The sequence below is a fragment of the Bubalus bubalis genome, chromosome 3 (genome assembly GCF_019923935.1).
Source record: "Bubalus bubalis isolate 160015118507 breed Murrah chromosome 3, NDDB_SH_1, whole genome shotgun sequence".
Lineage (NCBI taxonomy): Eukaryota > Metazoa > Chordata > Mammalia > Artiodactyla > Bovidae > Bubalus > Bubalus bubalis.
The window spans coordinates 51285739-51298931 of NC_059159.1; the positions used below are offsets into that span (position 1 = coordinate 51285739).

The 13193-nt window shown below is 41.2% G+C and overlaps 1 protein-coding gene and 1 long non-coding RNA gene across 14 annotated transcripts in view; both read left to right on the top strand.

The window, feature by feature from the left end:
- Positions 1-13193, top strand: part of BCAS3 (BCAS3 microtubule associated cell migration factor) — a 589835-nt gene that overhangs the window by 359879 nt on the left and 216763 nt on the right. The gene's annotated exons all lie outside the window — the stretch shown is intronic.
- Positions 1421-11721, top strand: LOC123332709. Its single transcript, XR_006549683.2, has 2 exons — positions 1421-11386; positions 11492-11721. It is a non-coding gene; the product is annotated as an uncharacterized LOC123332709 (long non-coding RNA).

Here is a 13193-nt window from a genome sequence, read left to right on the forward strand (position 1 = left end):
ATGGATCGTCTGGTGTATTTGTTTGTTTTAGGTGTTTAAGAATTATTGTTGGAGTAAGAGACTTGCTTTGTTGAAATTCTAGAATTTTTACCATAGTTTTGTTTTTTTGGCTCTTGGTCCAAATGACAGTTATATTTAGGAATACAGCAGGAAACTAATAAAATTTTTCTTCTTTGGGTATATTGCTTTCAGAAGATGCATTGTTTTGGAATACTTTTCATACTCATATTATTTTCATCATGATGTGGTAGTGGTGGTTTAGTCCCTTGGATGTGTCTGACTCTTTGTGACCCAATGGACTGTAGCCCTCAAGGCTCCCCTGTCCATGGGATTTCCCAGACCCAGGTCTCCTGCATTGCAGGCAAATTCTTCATTGACTGTGCCACCAGGAAAGCCCTAATTATGATGTTGAGTATAAAAATATTAAGTTGTAATATTTTCATCAGCAATAAATTCATAAAAAGTAGAGGAACACTTTATTTCAAACACCACCCTAAATTAGCTGTAATTTTTGATAAGTTATATTTAGACTCATCTTTTGCCTATGTATGTTCATTGCATCTATTAAATCTAGGAAAAAAGCAACTCAGTTATAGTGGAGACAGAGATGAGTTTGATTTTTGGACTTTCAAGAGTTATTATTTTCTTTTTTAACTTTTTATTTTATATTGGAGTATAGTTGATTATGGTGGTACAGTGTTTCAGGCGCACAGAAAAGTGATTCAGTTGTACATACACATGTATGTATTCTTTTTCAAATTATTTTCACGTTTGGTTGTTACGTAGTATTGAGCAGAGCTCCCTGTGCTATTCAGTAGGTGCTGTTGGTTATCTGCTTTAAATACAGTAGTGTGTATGTCAATCTCAAGTGCCACTTTGGAACTGTAACTGGGAGGTGGTGACAGAAAGTGGTCCGTGGTGTAGGAAGGACTGAAGCCTGCACATGTGCTTTGGCACATGTGTGTTTATAGTACTAATGCTTCGATTTCCCCCGAGGTTGGTTATATTTTGAAAGTACATACAATATGCATTTCTGCTATATTTAAAAAGGATAACCAACAAGAGTTATGGTTAGTTTTTTATTTACATCTATTTTTCCCTACCGCTGGAGTAGGAAATGGCAACCAACTTCCAGTATTCTTGCCTGGGAAATGCTATGGACAGAGGAACCTGACTGGGCTACAGCCCATGGAGTCACAAAAGAGTTGGACACAGCTAAGTGACTGAGCAGCATGCCCCCACGCACGCATTTTGCCCTAGCACTTACCTCATGTTAATTGCTCGGAGAAGGCAATGGCACCCCACTCCAGTACTCTTGCCTGGAAAATCCCATGGACAGTCCATGGCTGCAGTCCATGGGGTCGCTAAGTCGAAGACTGAGCGACTTCACTTTCACTTTTCACTTTCATACATTGGAGAAGGAAATGGCAACCCACTCCAGTGTTCCTGCCTGGAGAATCCCAGGGAAGGTGGAGCCTGATGGGCTGTCGACTTTGGGGTTGCACAGAGTCGGACATGACTGAAGCGACTTGGCAGCATGTTAATTGCTAGTGGTTGAAGTTTTGAAATCTAGATGCATTCTTCACTTGATACTAGCCAAAAGGGCAAGAAACGTTAGATATGGTCTCAGATATTGTACATTATTCTCAGAGTTACAGATGACCTAATCTACAAATTTGGAAGACTTAAAAAAAAAATAAGCTTAAAGATATTTTTTTTCCTCTTCCCTATTTCCCAACTTGCTCCTTTTAAGGAAGTGTGATGAAATTAAGGATGTCTGTGATCTGGCCAGAAGAGGTTCACAAACACTGTTTCCATGTTTGTGGTTTTGGTGTTTCCTCCTGCACATGTCTTCCTTCTTCAGTTTCTTACTGGGTCAGGAGAGAATTGGCTGCTCTTTTTGGGTAATGTGCATATATCAGATGGGCTCTGTGGGGGCTTAGTCTCTAGCAGAAACCATGAAGCCCAAGAGTTGGTGAGCCAATTAAGAAATTCCCCTTGAAGAATTCCTTGTGTGGACTGCTTATCAGAAAAGATGTAAATGCTATTATTGATGATTTTCTAGATATCAAATATGCAATACAGTTTAGTGTGATTAAAAGTCACCATGCTCCATGCTCTGAGGGGTACAAAAAAAAAAAGTGAAAAGGGGATGATCTTTAGAAACTTGGAATTCAGGGGATAAAGTTGAACTCTAGTGACCGTAGTTCAAGACAGCTCAGTTCCTCTTAGAGTACAAAGAAGGGAAAGATGAGCTCTAACTGGGTTGAACAGAGACAGTTGTATGGAGGAAAAAAATGAGCACTTGAGCTAAAATTTGAGGTATAGGTAGAATTCTGATGGATGAAGACTCAGGAAAGGGGCTCCTATTGACTAGAAACAAAGGTACCAAGGCAGTAGTTTGAGGACAGATTGAAATCTGCTTTGAATATATAGGAAGGGACATATGAAGGGAAGTTTGGAAGCTTCAACTGTCTAGGGAGGTCAGAACCAGACTGAAAGGAAAATGCTGGTGAAAGAGTTGGAATAGAGAGCAAGGAATGAAAAGTTTTTGAGGTGGTGAGTGATACATTTAGGAAGATTATTCTAGCAGCAGGATTAAATAGATGTGGTAAAGACTAAAGAGAAGTAACTCTGTTAAGTGGTTATCACAGTCAGCCATTTACCTGGTAATCATACCAACAGAGGCTTGGTTTGTTAAACCACATAAAAGTCGCTAATCTTCCCCCTCTTTTTTTTCCCCTGAAAAAATTGCGCTCTGGCATTTGCCCATTTTAGCATAACCTTTGTATAACTTTGGAATGCAAAAACACAGAGAGAAAAGCATACACTCACTTAAAAAGTCAGCCTAAAACTTCTAGTTTATGCTTTTTGATTAATAGGTAGAGAGTTCTTACATAAGACGTTGATGTCCATTCTTTTCCTTATTAAATGACTGTGTGACATTGGGCACATTACAGATCATAATGTAGTGATTTGATAGTGCATGATTTAAGATACATTTTTGTCCTGATTTGCAAGTGTCCTGACAAATGTTAAGCAAAAAAGCATGCCTCTCCATGCCCTTTGTTCATCTGAGTGATTTTTTTCAAAAGCGTGATTCTGAAATGGTTCGGGCACGAAGCCAAGTGAGAGACCATTGCCGCCGCCGCTGCTTTCCGCTGCGGGTACTGTCACTTCGTGGCTTTGCTGTGGTTCACCTGAGCGAAGGTGCTGGGCTGGTTCGTTTAGACAAGGCAGCAAGCGTTCATCCCCCTCAATCCTGAGTCCTCACCCTGGTGTATAAATATTACACTCTTCAGCCAAGGCTGTTTACACTTGTGTATGAGACATTTGATTTTTAAAGGATCAACAGTTATAAATAGATTGAAGCACCTTTATTTTAGATTACGAGCTGATTACATGGAAGCTGATTGTTCCCATTAAACAGTTACACTGATATACTGATATACACTGATATACTTAAGTTCTTAAAAGAAGTTTGTTGAGGGTTATGATTTATAAAAATGGAGTATTTTTACTCCACTTCTTCCTTCACTTCCTCCCTTCTACTTTATACATAACCTCCTGTCATTATTGATATTTATCACATGTAAGATTCTCTTGCTTAATTCTTTAAAATGAGCTACCATTTATTAGCTATTCTTGGCTAAGCACTCTACACATATTATTTCATTTAATCTTCTCAACAGTTCTTTGAGGGAGTTATTATTATCCCAGTTTTTGAGATGAGGAGGATAGGGACGCAGAGAGATTAAATAACTTGCCCAAAGATACAAAGCTAGTAATTGGCAGAGCCAAACTTAAAACCAGATCTGGGACTTTCCTGGTGGTCCTGTGGTTAAGAATCCGCCTTGCAATGCAGGGGACACAAGTTAGATCCTTGGCTGCGAAATGAAAATCCCACATGCCACAGGGCAGCTAAGCCTGTGCACAGCAACTACTGAGCCAGCGTACTCCAGAGCCCGTGCGCCTCGGCAGAAGACCCTGCATGATGCAACAAAGATCTCGCGTGCTGCAGCTAAGACGCGATGCTGCCAGATAAATAGATGTTAAAACAAAGTCAGATCTGTTCGATTGAACCTGATGTCTTAACCACTATACTTCCTTGACCACTGTCTTCTTTGGTGCCAGAAGATGATGGGGTCCTAGTTTTGGTAATGGAAGAACACTGGTCCAGAGTGGCTATTTGCATAAAGGAGCCATAGACTTTTAAGAATGGAAGGGTAGGTGAAGGTCACGAGCCCACACATAAAACAAAAGTCTTGTGTATCTTGAGATATGCTGTCTATTCAGCTAGATTCATGTAGTGCTTTGGGTAGTTAGTGTACTAGTAACAGTGTCCTATGGGAAAAGGGAAAGTTTTATCAAAAAAAAAAAAAAAGATTTTGTGGTGGAGGTGAAGGCAGAAAGAGGCATTCAGTGTGGAATAAAGTACTTGAAGGATCTCTGCTTTTTCATGTGCAGTGTCTGATTTGATGACATCTGGAATTTGTCTCAAAATAATACAGGAGGAGAGAAGTGGATGTGGATGGGGCTGGATTGGCCATGGTTTTGATGGTTGTTGGGTTGTGTGAAGGATGCTTGGGTTTTATTATATTTTTCTGTCTATTTTGGTGTATGTTCAAAATCCTCCATAATACAATGTTTTAAAAATGTTACTTGAAAGCCCTGTTTTCATGATTTTGTAGTGGTTAGATTATGTATATGTATTCTTATCCAAAAAGTGTCTCATATGTTTTAGTCAAAAACAGCGTTTTTTTCCGTAGCATTTGGTCCCTCTTAGAATCTCCTTCATCTCTTTTTCTGAATATTTGTGTTAAAAAAAAAAAAACTCAACTTTTTCAGTGCTGAAGGTGAAGTTAACTGTCAGCTGCCTATATGGCTGCAGCATTGGGATAATTTATCTAATTTCTCTTGTGAGTAACTTCTCTTTGACATTATTTTTGAACTCGAAGACTTGCTTGCATTGTTCTTGTTAGTAAAAAAAAAAAAAAAAAAATCGCTAGGATGTACTTAGTAATTGGAGTCAGCTGCACTTAAGACTGTTCAGCCAGACTGTTATTTTAGCCTTCACTAGTAGGGTTTTTAACACCAGTTTGACCTTACTTTGAAACATTCTCAAAATACCATACTTTAATATCGATTTATATACTTTCATACTAAGGCAGGGCAGGGTCCCAGGGGAAAAAAAATAATGAAACTCTGACTTCCCACAAATACAAGAATAAAGGTAGATTTTCCAATTTTGTTTTTGAAAGAAAAATGGGGAAGACTTTGGGTAAAGTTTTCCTTTGGGTAGGGCATAATGTTTGCAAATGCATTCTAAGTGTACAAGTGACAGAAAGCTCAGACACCTATTATACAGCTCGGATTCCCTTGGCCTCTGTGCCTTACAACTGCTTGAGGATGGAGACTGAATCCTCAGTTTATACCCCCAAGCGAATGCTCTGTGATTTGTTTCTGAGTGCTAAATACTAATTTTCCCAGTTTTTATGGCGGTTATACTTTAGGCAAGGAAAGTGCAAATTTTATAAAATTTGCTGAAAATACCCTCCACGTTTTTGTTCATTCCAGAGGAGGACAGTGTTCTGACTCCTTTCTCTTTGCCGTTGTCCCTCCTTTCTTAGCCTCTGGTTAACTCCCATCTAGTAGAATGTCAGAGGCAGAGTAGACTTGGGAGTGCAGATATTCTGTTCTAACATGCGCGCCTAGGGTTATAGTATTCTCAGGACTTCAGTGCTCTCTCTGAGGCTGCGACTATCAGCAGACCCATATAAGGCAGCTGGACTGCCTCCCCTGTCCTCTGAGCCTCCTGCGCGTATGTCTAGATACCGTGATAGATCCAGTGCCTGTGAAGACCTGGAACGTTTCAGACAATAACTCAGACTTGTTTTCTTATGCTATATATAGGAATTGAGCAAGTGTTTTATAATGAAATCTCCCTGCAGGCACTCCACATCTCCTGGTGGAGTGATGCAGAACCCTCAGACACCCAGTAAACAGTCCTTTTCAAGTTTAAAATTCTTTCGGCCGCTTTTTTTCTCTGTTACCTTTCTGAAATATTTGGCCTTATATTTTTCATAAAATAATAAAATCTGTGCGAGATTAAAATTTTCTGATGGTTGATCCTCAGTAGCTAAAAAACAGATTCCGTAACAACGCAACGTTTCTCTGCAGGTTCTGGAGCTTAAGTTCTTGGACTGGTACAGTTGTTCTTATTAACCCTTTATTTCCTTGAGTGCTCCAAGTCAACGATTGGAATTGTTTTCAAGTGACTGAGAAAGCTAAAGGTTAAAGATAATATGGTAGTAAGTTGATTTACATCAAAGAATTATTTCATCTAGATTCACGGAAATGATGATGCTGGTGAGATTTCCAGACCAGAATCAGGCCAGCAGAGTACTTTCTCAGTGGCTCTAAACTTGTTTGGCTTACCCCTGCTCAGGTTTAAAAACAGAAGAAAAAAAAAAAAACCATAAAAGTGTTTAAATTTTTCTTTCTCTTTCCTTATCAGAAATATTCATTTAGACCATAACAACTGTTAGAACAAGATAACAACTCCAGGCCAGCTGTCAAATGTTTACCATTATCAAAACTCTCCCTGGAGGGAGATGCAACTTTGGCTCGCCTCACCGGCAGTAATTTAATTTTTCCTTCATTCTGACTCGGAAATGGCAGCATTTTTCAAAGCTTCCTCCCACTGATGGCTGAAATTTTCCTTGTGAAATGATTTCCACCAGTCTTGAATCTTTCTTGTTTCTGCCGTCTTCACCTTTGCTGATGGTTCTGCAACTCATCACCAGCTATGCAAACTGACAGTTCACATCCTGGGGCAGCAGCGGGGTCTGGCCTGCAGAAAGGAGCAGCCTGGCCGAATTTACGCTCACAAGATCTCTTAATTCACAAAAGCATTTGCTCTAGTTCCTGTTCTCTGCTGCAGGGGCTACGGAGAGGGAGTGGGGGTGGGGGGCAGGACCACTGGGAGAATGTGCTGAAGAAAAGAGAGGCTCTCTTCACACTCTACTGAGTACACAGACTTTGGAGATGAAAAACAGACGGAGAGAGGCATTTCCAACCATCTTGCTGATCTGTGGGGGGTGGGGGGAGTTCACTGAACTGTACAGCATAGCACCAGACCCTCGTGTCATTTAACGTTCCTTCTGAAAATCGCGCTTAAATGTTCAGCACAAATAGCCCTCCCCCTTTGACTGAAGTTGACAAAGAATAGCAAAATTTAAAAGGAAGGAAAAAACAAAATATTGCCATGAGAATGACCAGACATCCCTTTGCTCGCTCCCAAGAGTTCTGCCGAATAGGAAAGTCCTCTTAACGAGAGTGGACAGGGGAAGTTTTAGGTTTGAGCTGAACTTCATGTACATGACAAATTTCATTTTTTTGTTTTCCTTCCCTCACAAACTTCAACCCGGGCCACTTGTTTGCAGAAACTGCCAAATCTTCCCTGGCTGCTGCTAAGACACTCCTGGAATTTGAGATTGCCTTTTATCTTCTCCCCAGTAGAGACATGTTTTTGTCCTTTGCTCTGCAACCCCTCGACTCCTCTACAGAGGACTCACTCCTCCCTGCACAGTGTACCCCAGACAGACAGCTGCTGCGTTACTGTTCGTAGCACAGGATCACTTATGTCCTGTGAACCAGTTTGGGTCTGTCTGAAAATTGCTTGTGAATGCAGATTGTTTATAATGACTGACCTCATCGGCCTTTTCCGACCCACTCCCTCCCCGGCTGTCTGAGACAACCTAATCAAGATGGTGGGTTGTTTTCCTGGCTTTGAGTATGGGACTATAATTAAAGTAAAAATGAGAGAATCCTGCACTAGAGAGGCAGCTTTGAATCCTAAGCTTTGTTCTTCTACTATGTTCTTCAGTTTCTTTCCTTGTAACCCACCCTCTGTGGTTACACCCAGTGAAAGAGTGGTAACACCGTGAAGTTCCTGGTTCAGACCCCACGGATTGGGAATGTATGATGATGTGGAATTGAAATTGACCTGTGAGCTGTCAAGAAGTAAAGTTCATTAAGCAAATTGGTATCTTAAATAGTATTTCAGAGAACATTCTCTTACTGAAGAAACAAAAACATGTCAGACACTTGTCCTCATACAGTTAGTGGTGTCCAGCACTCCTAATTACAGATGTTTCTTCTGTCAAAGAAGATCGAGTAGACGTCTGCATGTGCATGCATGCTCAGTTGTGTCTGAGTCTTTGCGACCCGATAGGGTGTATCCCACACCAGGCTCCTCTGTCCATGGGATTTTCCATGCAAGAATACTGGATTGGGTAGCCATTTCCTCCCCCATGGGATCTTCACCACCCAGGGATCAAAGCCGCACCTCCTGTAGTTCCTATGTTGGCAGGAACTACCAGTGGCTTCTTTTACCACTGAGCCCCCTGGGAAGCCCCAACAGACTTCTACCTCTTAGCAAGTATTCTTCTTAAGTAGCACTCACCTGTTTCCTTGAGACTAGCCATTGCCTGAATTAGAGGTATTTTGATAGTCTCAACATGCTTTGGGAATACATACTTGAGGAGCTTACAATTTGGTTGGGGATGTAGATACAAATACTAGGGTCATGTGTGCTAAATTCCAGAAGAAGCATGATAAGAAAATATGTGCTATAGGAGCTTTAGTCAGCAGAGATATTTAGAAAGTTCTGAAGACAGCACATATACATATATATGCCATTTTCAAAAAGACCTTCCAAATATATATAAAAATAAACCCAGACGTTTTCAGAAATTATTTCTAGGACTTGATATTTTCTCTACCCCATAAAATGTTCAGCTGGTATTTATGAAACCTCTCACAATTTTGGAGTCAATGGATTTTATTTGGTGTAGTAGTTCTTTTATTGAGTGCTTACTGTGTACCAAATATTGTGTCCCAGACACAGTTCCAAATTCTGTTTTAAGATACTCATGGAGGGTTCAAAAACTCAGATGCTTCAACGGCCAGGTTTAAGCCGCAGGGGCTAATCTATAGCAAATTACCTGCATTTAAGGTTCTGTTGCTACTCTGCTCCATGTTGCTGTTGCAGAAATGTGGGCTTGGAGTTGCCAGACCTTCCATTTAGTCGAGAGAGACAGGAAATTCACATTTTTATGGATATTTCCTGATTTTTAAAACAGTATGGGCCAAGTAAAAGTTTGTGACTTGTGCCTTATAGACTCAACTCCACTGTTTCCTCACAGCATCCCTACAAGATACGGATAATCGGTTGTATTTGCCCACTTTCAACACAGCCGATAAGTAGCAAAAGTAGTTTTACCCCGGGTCTGTCTGACTCCAAAAACTACAGCATTACTCTGCCCTCTCTTTTCTCCCCTAGATTCTTGGGAATGGTGCTGGGGATAGTTTTGGCAGAAAAGCACTGTTTGGTTAAAGCCAAACGCTTCATAAAACCATCAATCCTATAGCCTTGTACTGCAGAACGTCATCTTCCAGAGAACAGTGACGTATGGCTTTGGGGGGAGTTAATTATAACATGAAGGTATTGGGTGATTAAATTCCAAACAAAAACTCTATTACCTTTCCTGCACATTTATTATTTCAACCTCATTCTACTTCTAGAAAAGCTGCACAAATACTCTAACCCGTCTGCAGAGTTCTCTGCTTCACAGAGTGGCAGAAGTATTAGCGGCAGTTTTACAAGGCCTGACCTTGCCAGAGACAGAGGAGAAATCCGTCGCTCTCAGGATCTCCGCAATATTCAAGCACTTTTGTTAAAATTCTGACATGAACTTTGTGGCCTGAAGGAGTTAACACACCTCCACAAACCTGCCTTCAGCTGGTAAGATCAGGCCCATGATTATTATTATATACAGCTGTAAAAAGCTGGTTACATAGCATAAATTGCATTGAAACACTTAGGCCACAAGATTACTCAAGAAGAATTGTATTGCTTGTTCAGTCATATATTTTGATCTTTATTGCTGGTAGTTTATTCTCCTGAGAGTTGGGGATTAGCCTTGCTTTTAATGTAAAAAGTGTATCTATGAGGGTAAAAATATAAAATGAAAATAGATTTTTAATGGCAACTTTGGTTCTTAGCATTAATTTTACATGCCGTTTTCATTCTGAACTTTTAAACAGTTTGGAGAAACATATGAGAGATTTGTGAACAGGGGCAAGAGAGGGTCAAATGTATCAAATCCTTGGATTCCAGCAAATGTAGGATTTGTGGACGAGCAGAGAAGCACACATGTGTTGGGAATGTAAATTAAAATAAAACCTCACTTTGTGGAGACTTGGGAGAAGCGAACACACCACGTTATGGCGAAATGTCTGAGGCACATTCGTCTCCTTAATAAATTAACCAAATATTAAAATAAACATTCGTTTTTATCAGTCTGCATTTTTTCCTCTCTGGATGAAAGTGTTTCAGGAAAAATCATAAAAGAATCTATGGTAGCTCAGAGAGGTTAAACTCAACAGTTGTTTTCTTTGAAGTCCCTGGCCATGAGGTTAATTGCCAAAACTGCTTGTGGAAAAGGTGGTAACAATTTAACAAGACTGTACAACTGCAGAGACTTAGATGAATATCAGGTGTTTGCAGATGGTTTTTTTCCTCACAGGAAAGGGGGTGGGGAGGAGAGGAACAGAATGAGAAACAGGGGAAGAGAGAGGCCTGAATGAAGTCCCAGCTAAACAGCCAATAATTCTTTGTTTGCTTAGCCAATCATCCTGTAATTGGCCGGGAGGTTAATAGGACTCTATTGATTGGCCGGGAGGAGTGCTTACTGTGGCTATTTTTACTGTACGCTCCCAGACAGGAGGCTGCAATTACTGGAGCTCTCATTCCCACTTTTTAGGGCCTGATTTATGAAACCCGATCAGGTCACTCTTGGCAGTTTGTGTTTTAAGTGTTGCCTTCTGGGTCTTTGCTGCTTAGGGGTCAGTGAGCTATTTCTCATCATTTATTGTGGTCATTTGAATAGCTAAGCTTCTTTATGACTTATTGAAGGAGGAATACATTAAAAATAATCACTACCACCCACGTGGACTGAAAAGTGGGAACCATGGGACAAGCTGTGTGATAGAGCCCAACCTGTTCTAGAAAGCGAAAATTCTGCCCCTGGCAGAGAGTTCACTGAAGATCACGAGATAAAATGCTGCGGTCCTCTCTTTATCTGCCTTCCACTGACAGGTTTCTCAGCTCTCCCTGTTCCTTGGCCTTTCTTGATTATACTTGGATTTGCTTTTGTAGAATTTCTAATAATTGGATTTGGTGGCTGCTGTTTTGGAGCTCAGAAAACTAAGGCCACATCCAAAATGCCTCGCACCATCCACTTTGTTTCCAGGGCTCCTGACAGGGCCTTTCCGTCTTAACCCATCCTGACCTGGTCCTGACCCGAGCGTTACTAATAAGGTACTTACCTCATCGTTTCATTTCTCACGTGCTAAACGTGACTATAAATCCTTCCGTTACTCAAGATTTTGGTTTTTCCACCCTCACTCAAACCTTCTTTTGTAGTTCAGCATTCCCTGGGAACCCATCTAAGGGGAGTGAATCTCTGCTGTTGATAAGGCCCTGAGCCACAGATTTCTGGAGAGCCACATCTAGACAACTAGAGTTCACCTTTACCGCCAGCTGGTCACTGCAGGCTGTGATGACCCCAATTACTACTGCTACTGCTGCTGCCTCCTGTTTCTCCTACTTCTTTAATTTTACTGCTGTTATTAAAACAACAACAACAACAAAAACATATTAAGGACTCCTGCAGATCCTCGCTTTGCTTCTAAAGCTCTCCATCATTTAGCATCCATGTTTGAACAACCGCCCCATTCTGGGCACCCTTGCAAGTACTGCAGATATAGGGGTGATGACGATAGACCACAGCTTTCCATCCTGATCTCGTTCCGCCAAACATGGCAAACGTTGCTAACAACACCCAGCAAACTTTCTATAAGACGTGTGACAAGCAGCAACCCCACACAGTGACCCAGTGCGAGAAGAGCAAGGGTCCTCTATCTGCCTGTGGAGAGCAGCATTATGACAGGAAGCAGAGGCCATGGCAGAGAATCAGACATGACTTAGTGACTAAACAATGAGAGGCTAAGGTGGGCAGACTAGGTTATCCCCTCCTTGAACTGGGACGAGATACGAGAGAGGATCGAGGGATCCAGTTCAGAATTTCATGTTTCATTTTATTATGAAGAGTGCAAGATCTTGAGATTATGGTTGTTTTTTTTTTTTTAAAGACGACTAGTATCCCAATACTGTGGGGCTTTCCTGGTGGCTTAAATGGTCAAGAATGCAGGAGACACGTGTTCGATTCCTGGGTTGAGATTTCCTCCTCCCTGGAGGAGGAAATGGCAACCCACTCCAGTATTCTTGCCTGGGAAATCCCATGGACAGAGGAGTCTGGTGGGCTACAGCCCATGGGGTCGGGAAAGAGTCAGACACGACTTAGTGACTAAAGAACAACACCCATCCTAAGACTGCAGATTCCTGGTCATTTCCCTTTGGGAGGGTAAGAGGTGCCCTCGAGCTTGGTGGGTACACCTCCCTATAAGAGGCGGTGAAGGATAGGATTTCCCCACCTGTAGCAGAGGAGCTATCCACAGCCTCCCAGAGATGCTTTTTCTATCACTGAACCACCTGTTACTGAATTTTCTTACTTATGATATCTTGACATTGCAGGAGATAGTGCCTTTCCTTTGTCCTTTAAAAAAAATTTTGTTCTATCATCTTACTCTCACAATTATTCTTCTAACCCTCCTGAGTTCGCTAGAGCTCAAAAGAGCCTTGATAGTTTTCTCCCCTGCTTGTCAATTGTCTGTAGAACTCTCTCTGTCTTCCTGTTCCTACTGCAATTAAGAGTGGCCCTTTCCTGTCATGTCCCCTCCTCTACCTCATTACCTCACTTTAGAAGTCTGTTCTGATTAGGATTTCATCTTTTGTGAGTTTTTTCCAACTATTCTGTGTTGTTACCATAATGTTATGAGGTGGGAGAGGGTTCATCTGAGTGAGTTCACACAGTGCTCTCAGTGTGACAGTTACTTGTGTAACTTCTCATAATTGGATTTGGTGGCTGATATTTTAGAGTTAAAGGCAACTGAGTCCATGTTCAAGGGAAGCAAAATGTTAGTGTTAAGTATCCCATAGGGTAGTCTGAAACCAGTTCCACTAGAGTTTAGGAATATTACTCCTTCCTCTCCCCCTGCTTCATGTC